Source organism: Scyliorhinus canicula, chromosome 1 (assembly GCF_902713615.1).
Source record: "Scyliorhinus canicula chromosome 1, sScyCan1.1, whole genome shotgun sequence".
Classification (NCBI taxonomy): Eukaryota; Metazoa; Chordata; class Chondrichthyes; order Carcharhiniformes; family Scyliorhinidae; genus Scyliorhinus; species Scyliorhinus canicula.
In genome coordinates, this window is record NC_052146.1 from 185935251 (window position 1) to 185944597 (window position 9347).

A 9347-nucleotide genomic window follows, 5' to 3' on the forward strand; every position below is an offset into this window, starting at 1 on the left:
GTGGATGTCCAAAGATTACTTTAAAAAAATATATTTTTATTCTCCTTTTTCACATTTTCTCCCAAATTTACACCCACCAACAATAAACAATAATCAGCAACAAATATGTCAATCTCCATAACAATAACAACGATCCCATCCTCCCACCAACCCCCAAACATTAGCCCGCATGTTTACATAAACAAACGACAAAAAGGAATCAGCAATCACCCATAGTCACCCTTAATACACACAACCCCCCCTCCCCTCAACCCTCCTACCCATCCCCCCAAACAATGTTCGATGTTATCCAGTTCTTGGAAGTGCATAATAAATAGTGCCCATGACTTGTAGAACCCCTCCATCCTTCCCCTCAGTTCAAACGTAACCTTCTCAAGAGTCAAGAATTCCAACAGGTCCCACCCCCACACCAGGGCACAAGGTGGAGAGGCTGTTCTCCATCCCAACAGGATCCACCTTCGGGCGATCAACGAGGCGAAGGCTACGATATCTGCCTCCGCACCCGTTTCCATCCCTGGCTGGTCCAACACCCCGAATATGGCCTCCCGGGGACCCGGGTCCAGTTTCATATGCGCCACCTTGGAAATTACCCTAAACACCTCCTTCCAGTAATCCTCTAGCTTTGGACAGGACCAAAACATATGAATGTGATTAACATTTACTCCCCGGAGCACCTCACACCAGACCCCCTCCTCTATAACCTCTCCCAACTCTTCCTCCCCCTTTGCTTTGATCCCTTCCAGTGATGCCTTATCCTCTTCCAAAATAGCTCCGTACACCGCTGGCACTACCCCCTTCTCCAGTCCCCCTGTCGTCAGCACCTCCTCCAGCAATGTGGAGGCCGGCTATTCCGGGAAGTTCTGTATCTCCTTTCTGGCAAAATCTCGAACCTGCATATATCTAAACATTTCTCCCTGCTCCAGCCCATACTTCACTTCCAGCTCCTTCAATCCTGCAAACCGACCCCTAAGAAACAAATCTTTTAGCTTCTTAATCCCCTTCACTTCCCATTTCCAGAAATTTACATCCCACCTCCTTGGCTCAAATCTGTGGTTCCCCGAATCAGCATTTCCCTTGACCCTGCCCCCGGCCTGAAGTGTTGGCGAAACTGCCTCCAGATTTTCAAATAAGCTATTATTACCGTACTCACTGAGTATTTCCCCAGGGCTATCGGGAGCAGCGCTGTTGCTAGTGCTTTCAGTCCAACCCCCTGCACAAACTCTCCTCCATTCTGACCCACTGGGAATCAACCCCTCTGACCCAGCTCCGCACCTTCTCCACATTCGCCGCCCAGTAATAATACATCAGGTTCGGAAGACCCAAACCCCCTGCCTGCCTTCCCCTCTGTAGCAGCACCTTCCTCACTCTGGCCACCTTCCCTCAATCTCCCTGAAAAAAGCCTTTGGCAGGAAAATCGGTAGGTATTGAAAAATAAACAGAAATCGTGGCAACACGTTCATTTTAACCGCCTGTACCCGACCCGCCAGTGACAGAGGCAGACCATCCCACCTTGCCAGATCAGCTTTCACCCTCCCCATCAAACTAGAAATGTTGTACCTGCGAAGCCCCCCCCCCCCCCCCCCCAACTCCTGGGCAACCTGCACCCCCAGATATCGAAAGTGAGTCCCTGCCCTACGGAATGGCAGCCCCCCCACCCCTGCCCCCACCCCCGGCCGAGACAGCACAAAATACTCACTCTTGTCCAGGTTCAGCTTGTTGTTCAGCTCCCCAAGAAAGACCCAAATACACGCAGTAACTCCAATATTCCCCCTATCGACACACTCGGTTCTGACACATATAACAGCAAGTCGTCGGCATACAAGGACACCCTATGCTCTATCCCCCCCTCACTATTCCTTTCCATGCTCCCTAACTTCTTAATGCGATGGCCAACAGCTCAATCACAAGTGCAAACAGCAGGGGGGACATAGGACATCCCTGCCTCGTCCCACGGTGGAGAGAGAAGTATCTCGAACTGATATTGTTTGTGCGGACACTCGCCCTCGGCCCCTTATATAGTAGCTTTACCCAGTTCACAAAGCTTGGTCCAATCCCAAACTGATTCAGCACTGCCATCAGGTACCCCCATTCTACCCGGTCAAACGCCTTCTCGGCGTCCAATGCCACAACCACCTCTGTTTCCTTCCCTACCGCTGGTGCCATAATGACGTTCAAAACCCTTCTAACGTTTGAAAACAGCTGCCTCCCTTTCACGAACCCCGTCTGATCTTCACCTATCATCTTCGGGAGGCACGCCTCCAGCCTACCCGCCAGTACCTTCACCAATACTTTTGCGTCCACATTCAGAAGTGATATGGGCCTATATGACCCACACTCCGTCAGATCCTAATTTCTTTTTCGCAACAGTGAAATCGATGCCTGCCCCAAGGTTTGTGGCAACACCCTCTTCCCTATCGCCTCTTCAAACATCCCCACCATCAGGGGTGCCAGCTGATCCTTGAAGTTTTATAATATTCCACCGGAAACCCATCCGGCCCTGCCACCTTCCCTGACTGCATCCTCCCAATCGCATCCTTTATCTCCTGCTCCACTATTGCTCCTTTTTTTAAAAATTAATTTTAAATAAACCGTGGCACCAAGTTCCAGTTCACCCCCACTATCAGTTTGTGTGTGTCCAAGTCGGGGATGGCCCCAAACACCTTCGCGAATCCCACATTGTCCCAATTGGGACCGTATACACTTAACAGCGCCACTAATCTCCCCTCCAGCGCCCCGTCACAATCACATATCTACCCCCTGATCTGCCACCCCCTTCACCACCCCTACCCCTCAAGCCCTTCCGTCAAATCCAGAGTGAAGCACCTGACTAACCCAACCCTTTTAAGTCTCACCTGGTCCTTCATCCTCAAGTGAGTCTCCTGCAGCATTGCCACATCGGCTTTCAAACTTTTAAGATGCGCAAGCACCGATGACCTCTTAACCGGACCTCCAAGCCCTCTCACGTTCCACATGACTATCCTTACTGGGGGTCTCTCACCGCACCACCCCCCCCCCCACCCTTCTTATCCACCATCATCATACCACTGGGCCCTGCCCCATAAGCCTGACCCGCCCCTGTCCATTGTTAACATCGAACCCCTTCCCCCCTCCCAAGAACCCCCCTACATTTCCCCTTGAAAAAACATATCCCAGCATCAATCCCTTCCCCCCTCTCGCTCGCCTCATAGGCCCATTGAAGCCTGCTATCCAGGCTCCAATGTCCGCAGCCCTCCTCCCACCTCACCTCCGTTCACTATCTGACTTTAGTTAGTTGGCACGGGTGGCTCCCTCCGCCAAGATATATCGTCCCCTTCCACCCAGTCACAGAGAAAGAAAAAACAAAACCAACAATCCAACCCATACAATTCACTAACATAAGATTTAACCGTCGCAACACAGAATGCCAATCAACCCAACCATTAACTTGAACTCTGTTACAATGCAAAGAGAAGTAAAGTACAGTACACATCAGCAAAAAGAAAGTTATAGCATTTGTACATTTTCCAGCTCCCAATCACAGTCCACAGCCTCTCTTCCAGCTCCGCTCCTCATGTCTGTCCCAAGCTTTCTGCCCTCACGAACACCTCAGCCGCCTCCGCTGTCTCAAAATAAAAGTCTTTGGCGTTATACGTCACCCTCAGCTTCGCTGGGTATACTATACCAAATCGCACTCCTTTTTTGTACAGTGCCGCCTACACCTGCCCGAACGCCGCTCGTCTCTTTACAAGTCAACCGTCAAGTCCTGATAGATCCGAACTCCAGCACCATCCCACTGCACCTCGCGCTTCTGCTTCACCCAGCTTAACACCTTCTCCTTCATGCAGTACTTATGGAAGCAGATAATTACTGCCCTTGGCGGTTCATTCACTTTGGGCTTCGGCCTTAATGACCGATGAGCTCAGTGCAACTCGTACCGGGAGGGATTCTCACCCTCCCCCATCAACTCCGCCAACTTCTTAGCGAAGTACTCTGTTGGCCTTGAGCCCTCTGTCCCTTCGGGCAAGCCCACAATTCTCAGATTGTGCCACCTCGAGCGGTTCTCCAAGTCCTTGAGCTTTGCTCGGAGTCCTCTGTTGACCTCCACCACTCTCCGCAGCTCGTCCCCCATTGAGGTGAGCTGGTCGCTGTGCTGCGACACGGCCTCCTCCACTTCCTTCATCTTCTTACCCTGAACTCCCACCTCGGCCAATACCTTTGCCACAGCTACCCTCACCGGGGCGATTGCCTCCTCCACCAATGATTTCAATGCGACCGCCGTCTCCTTCCTCAAAACCTCCAAGTCCCTCGCAAACTGCTTTTCCAGCTCCACTGCCATCACCTCGGCCATCTTCTCCACCATAAGTAGTGTGGCCCCACCATGCGGTCCAGCATCCGTCAACTTGTCAGCGCTTTTGCTGGCCTTCTCATTCAACGGCGAACCCGGGTTTTCTTCCTTCTTCCCAGCTGCTTTTCGCATCCTCGAACAACTTATTATTTTTTCTTTCTTTCTTCAATCCAAAAATAACAAAATAATTATTTTCACAAATTTTTTCCCCAAAATTCTCATCCTTCCGGGGACCGGACTTCAAACTCCTCAAAGATCCATTTTCAGTGGGAGCCACCCAGTGTTCTCCAGTCCCCCTCTACATCACGTTCTGGACTCAGGCCTGCCACCTCAATTGCCTCACCTCGTGTCAGGCTCCACCCACGCATTCGACCTCTGGGTCGATGCCTCCGGCTCCGGCTGCTGGATACTCCCGCGGGGCTCCTCACCGGCTCCAAACTGGACCGACCCCACGCCCGTCCCTCAGGCCCCAAAGGCTGAAGAAACCCGGGAAGAGAGAACCACGGGGAAACCACCGAAAAAGTCCAAAAAATTGTGGACTGGCGGGAGCCTCTTCTCGACGCAGCCACTCCGCTTGCGAGCGCCACCGGAAGTCGATGTCCAAAGATTACTTGAGGGTTCAGGTGCATTGATCGGAAAATGCAGAAAATAATCAAAAAGGCTAATGGAGGGCAGCACGGTGGCCTAGTGGTTAGCACAACCGCCTCGCGGCGCTGAGGTCCCAGGTTCGATCCCGGCTCTGGGTCACTGTCTGTGTGGAGTTTGCACATTCTCCCCGTGTCTGCGTGGGTTTCGCCCCCACAACCCAAAAATGTGCAGAGTAGGTGGATTGGCCATGCTAAATTGCCCCTTAATTGGAAAAAATTTATGGGTAATCTAAATTTTTTTTTAAAAGGCTAATGGAATGCTTGCCTTTTTATATAGAATATTGGAGTATAAGGACACAGACGTTATGCTGCAGCTATCAAAACCTTGGTTTGACCCCACTTGGAGTACTGTGAGCAGTTCTGGGCATCATACCTTAGGAAGAATATTTTGGGCTTGGAGTGCAAAGTAGGTTTACAAAATGATACCTGGACTACAGGGGTTAAGTTACGAGGAGATTACACAAATTAGGCCTAGTTTTTGCTAAAATTTAGAAGGTTCACAAATGAATGATGGCACAGTGGTTAGCACTGTGCCAGGGACCCGGGTTCAATTGCGGCCTCGGGTGACTGACTGTGTGGAGTTTGCATGTTCTCCCCGTGTCTGCCTGGGTTTCCTACGAAAGCTCCGGTTTCCTCCCACATTCCAAAGATGAAAGCAAATTACTGCGGATGCTGGAATCTGAAACCAAAGAGAAAATGCAGGAAAATCTCAGCAGGTCTGGCAGCATCTGTAGGGAGAGAAAAGAACTAACATCTCGAAACGTTAGCTCTTTTCTCTCCATACAGATAGAACATAGAACATAGAACGATACAGCGCAGTACAGGCCCTTCGGCCCTCGATGTTGATGCTGCCAGACCTGCTGAGATTTTCCAGCACTTTCTCTTTGGTTTCAGATTCCAGCATCCGCAGTAATTTGCTTTTATGAAAAGATTCATGAGGCTGGTTCCAGAGATGCGGAATTTCAGTTACATGGATAGTTTGGAAAAGCTAAGGCTGTTCTCCTTAGAGAAGCAAAGGTTAAGAGGAGATTAGACAAAGGTGTTCAAATTGCTGCTGGTTCTGGACAATGGTGAGGGAGGACCTGTTCCCGTTAGAAGAAGGATTGAGTTCCAGAGGATGGCAATAGAAGGTGGTTGGCAAAAGGAGCAACATCGACATATAGAAAATTGTTTTTGCACAACGAGTGGTTTAGATTTGGAATGCACTCTCTGAGAATGTGGTGGAGGCAAGTTCAATCGAGGCCTTCAAAAGAGAATTGGATATGCAAGGCTACAGGAAAAAGGTGGTGAACTAGAACTAGCTGACTGGCTCTTGCATGGATACAACTGGCTGAATGGCCTCCTTCTGTGCTGTAACCATTCCAGTTGCAAAATGCACTTGTCTCTTAAAGTAATCATAACCTTTTGCCTTCACTACTGCACTTGTACAACTTAAAAATTGTCAGACAGATTCACTTAAGCTAATAATATGTGTTGATTAAAATTTAAAATATAATTTTGTTCCAATCATTTTTTAAAAACTAACTTTTTTCTCCCTCTAGATAATTGGATACTCTAAATTTATTTTTTAAATATTTTTTTAAATAAATAATTCAAAACACCTGCTACTTACAGATAGTTGTGAGCAGAAAGAAATCCAATTTGCCTGTCTCTCCAGTCCGTAACAATAATTAAAGAGCAAGAACCTAAAACTGGGAATAGTGGAGTAGAGTTGGATAAAGAATAGGAGTTTCTCTATTGTAGAACTTAAAAATTGAGATTAAACACTGACAACACGGTGTAACACTGATATGTGTACATGGATAGTTTCTCATTTAAATGTGGTAATATGAATTGATACTGGGAAAAGTTCACACAAAACATGATTGAAAACATGACAGGAAGTCAGGTTTTGTAAATAGGAAATGAATTTAATAACTACTATCGATAGGCCAGCCATTTTTCTTTTTTGATAAAACAATTTAGAGTACCCAATTCTTTTTTTTTCCAATTAGGGTACAATTTAGAATGGCCAATCCGAAGCCGGAACTCCCAATGCAGACTTTGGAGTTGTGAGGTTGTTGCTGTGGTGGAGAGTGGCTGCTGCTGCTCTCTCTCTCACTGTTACTGCTGCTCAGTTTGCTGCCTGTTTCCAGTGTTGGTTGCTGCTGAGCTGCCAGGAAGAAGGAGAGGAAGGAGAAAGGAGAGAAAGACAGCAAGAAGGCAATTTCAGCACTGAGATGGGAGTAGAGCCCTTTGGACTGCTTGTTTGCTGGGCCCCTCCAGGGCTGAGGGCACTGCCCCGCCCGGATTCTCGCAACTGTCAACAACTGCCTTTGGCAAGGACAAAGTCTTCCTTATTCTATCCCAGGGGTGGGCAAACTTTTCTGTGCAAGGGCCACATTCAGAAATTCACAATTTTAAAGGGCCGCATAGTATATTAATTAATAGTCCCGGTTGTAACCAATTAGCGTGCGGCGTATACCTCAGCGCTTCCCCCGGCGGCATCCTGCCTTTAGCCCTCTTTTTCTCTACTTTTCAAAAATGGCGCTTCACCCGGTTATGATTCTGGGCGCCTCATATAGAACATAGAACAGTACAGCACAGAACAGGCCCTTCGGCCCTCGATGTTGTGCCGAGCAATGATCACCCTACTCAAGTCAACGTATCCACCCTATACCAGTAACCCAAAAAACATTTTTTTAATTTAAAAAAAAAAAAAATTTTTTTTAATTTAAAAAAACATTTTTTATGACTTGATCTTGGTGGGCCGCATAAAGACCTTTGGCGGGCCGCATGCGGCCTGCGGGCCGTAGTTTGCCCACCCCTGTTCTATCCGTATGCTTGTTCCAGGACTGGGGAATCCAGTGGACAGTGCGTTTGCTGAGCCCCTCCCGGGCTGAAGACCCCATACACCCCGGCTGAAGATCTTTCTGCAGGGAGGATTCCATTGGGTGTCGTTCCAGGGTGGGAGCACAGACTGTGTTTTTGCTGAACCCTGCTCGGGCCGAAGACTTCGCCAGCCAGTGCCACTTACTTCAGTGTGGTCCACCTAGGGTAGGAGCACAGACTGTGTTTATGCTGGGCCCCCTCCCGGGCTGAAGATCTGCCTTTGCTACCCTAGCCTCCCATCCTCCAGCTTTACAGGAGCCTCAGGAGTCTCCCACCTCAGGCACCATTACATCTACGGTTGCCCCATCCTCATGTGCCTCTATCCTCCTCCTCCCGCTGTGTCCCTTGCTCTCACTTCCCTTCCTTTCCTCGTTCCTCTGCATACCTTCCCAGGGGGAGAGTCCATTGTTCTACCTCGCTCTTCCCTAATCCCTTCTGCCCTTCGCATGGCACCATGTCTATTTCCAATCATCTCCAACACACAAAGCCCATATTGGGGTGAGTGTGGCACTTGCCCTGATGGCCACTCCACCTACGCCAATGGTGGGGAAGTCCAGAGCCACCTATGCGGGGGGGCCTTCAGCCTCCACTACTCCCGCAGCCCCGCCACTTCCGTTTGCGAACTCGGAAACTGGGGGTTAAGTGCTATGCTCACCCCACTGTCACCAGAGAGGCGTACGTTGGTGCAAGGACCAGGGTCAGGGTGCAGGGTCGTCGGCCCCTCGGCCATTGTGGCAGCTCTCGTATGTACGGAAGGTCATGTTTTTCCTGAGGGCTGAGGGGGTGGTGCACCTCGCCCTTGAAAAGGGGATCACGGTGGGCAGGACCCATATGGTGGTGGACACTCTTGAGGCCATCGCCGAGAGGGTTATTCTTTCCAATGTCCCGCCCTACCTCCCGACAGAGGTTCTCCTACCCACCTCCAACTACTGGGTGAGGAACGTTCCAAGGCAGCAGTGCTCCTTCTCGACCTAAAGGATGCCCCCCTCAGGCACATCGACTCCTTCTGGTGGCAGGCTTTCGTCCGCCTGGCCCGGGAGGGGGTATTAGAGGGGGGGGATCAAAGACTCCCATCAAGGGGAGACTTTCCGTATATTTTGGTCTGCAGATGGTGTGCGGTGACATGCCTGCAAGAAGGTAGGGCATGTGCGAAAGAACTGCCCCACTTCGAAGGCTATCATGGACACCAAGATGGCCGTGGCTGGCACTGGATTGGATTGGATTGGATTTGTTTATTGTCACGTGTACCGAGGTACAGTGAAAAGTATTTTTCTGCAAACAGCTCAACAGATCATTCAGTACATGGAAGAAAAGGGAATTAAACAATTCAAGAAAATACATGGGCCGCCCCCCCCCCCTCTCCTTCCACTGACGTTACCTCTCATCCACACGACGGGACACTGCGCCTGCCAACCAGTTGCCGGCATGCAGGAGGAAGGGCATCCTCAAGGCTACAAGGCCCATACGAAGGTGAGGAAGGGATCGGCCCAGGCACCCCAGCCTCG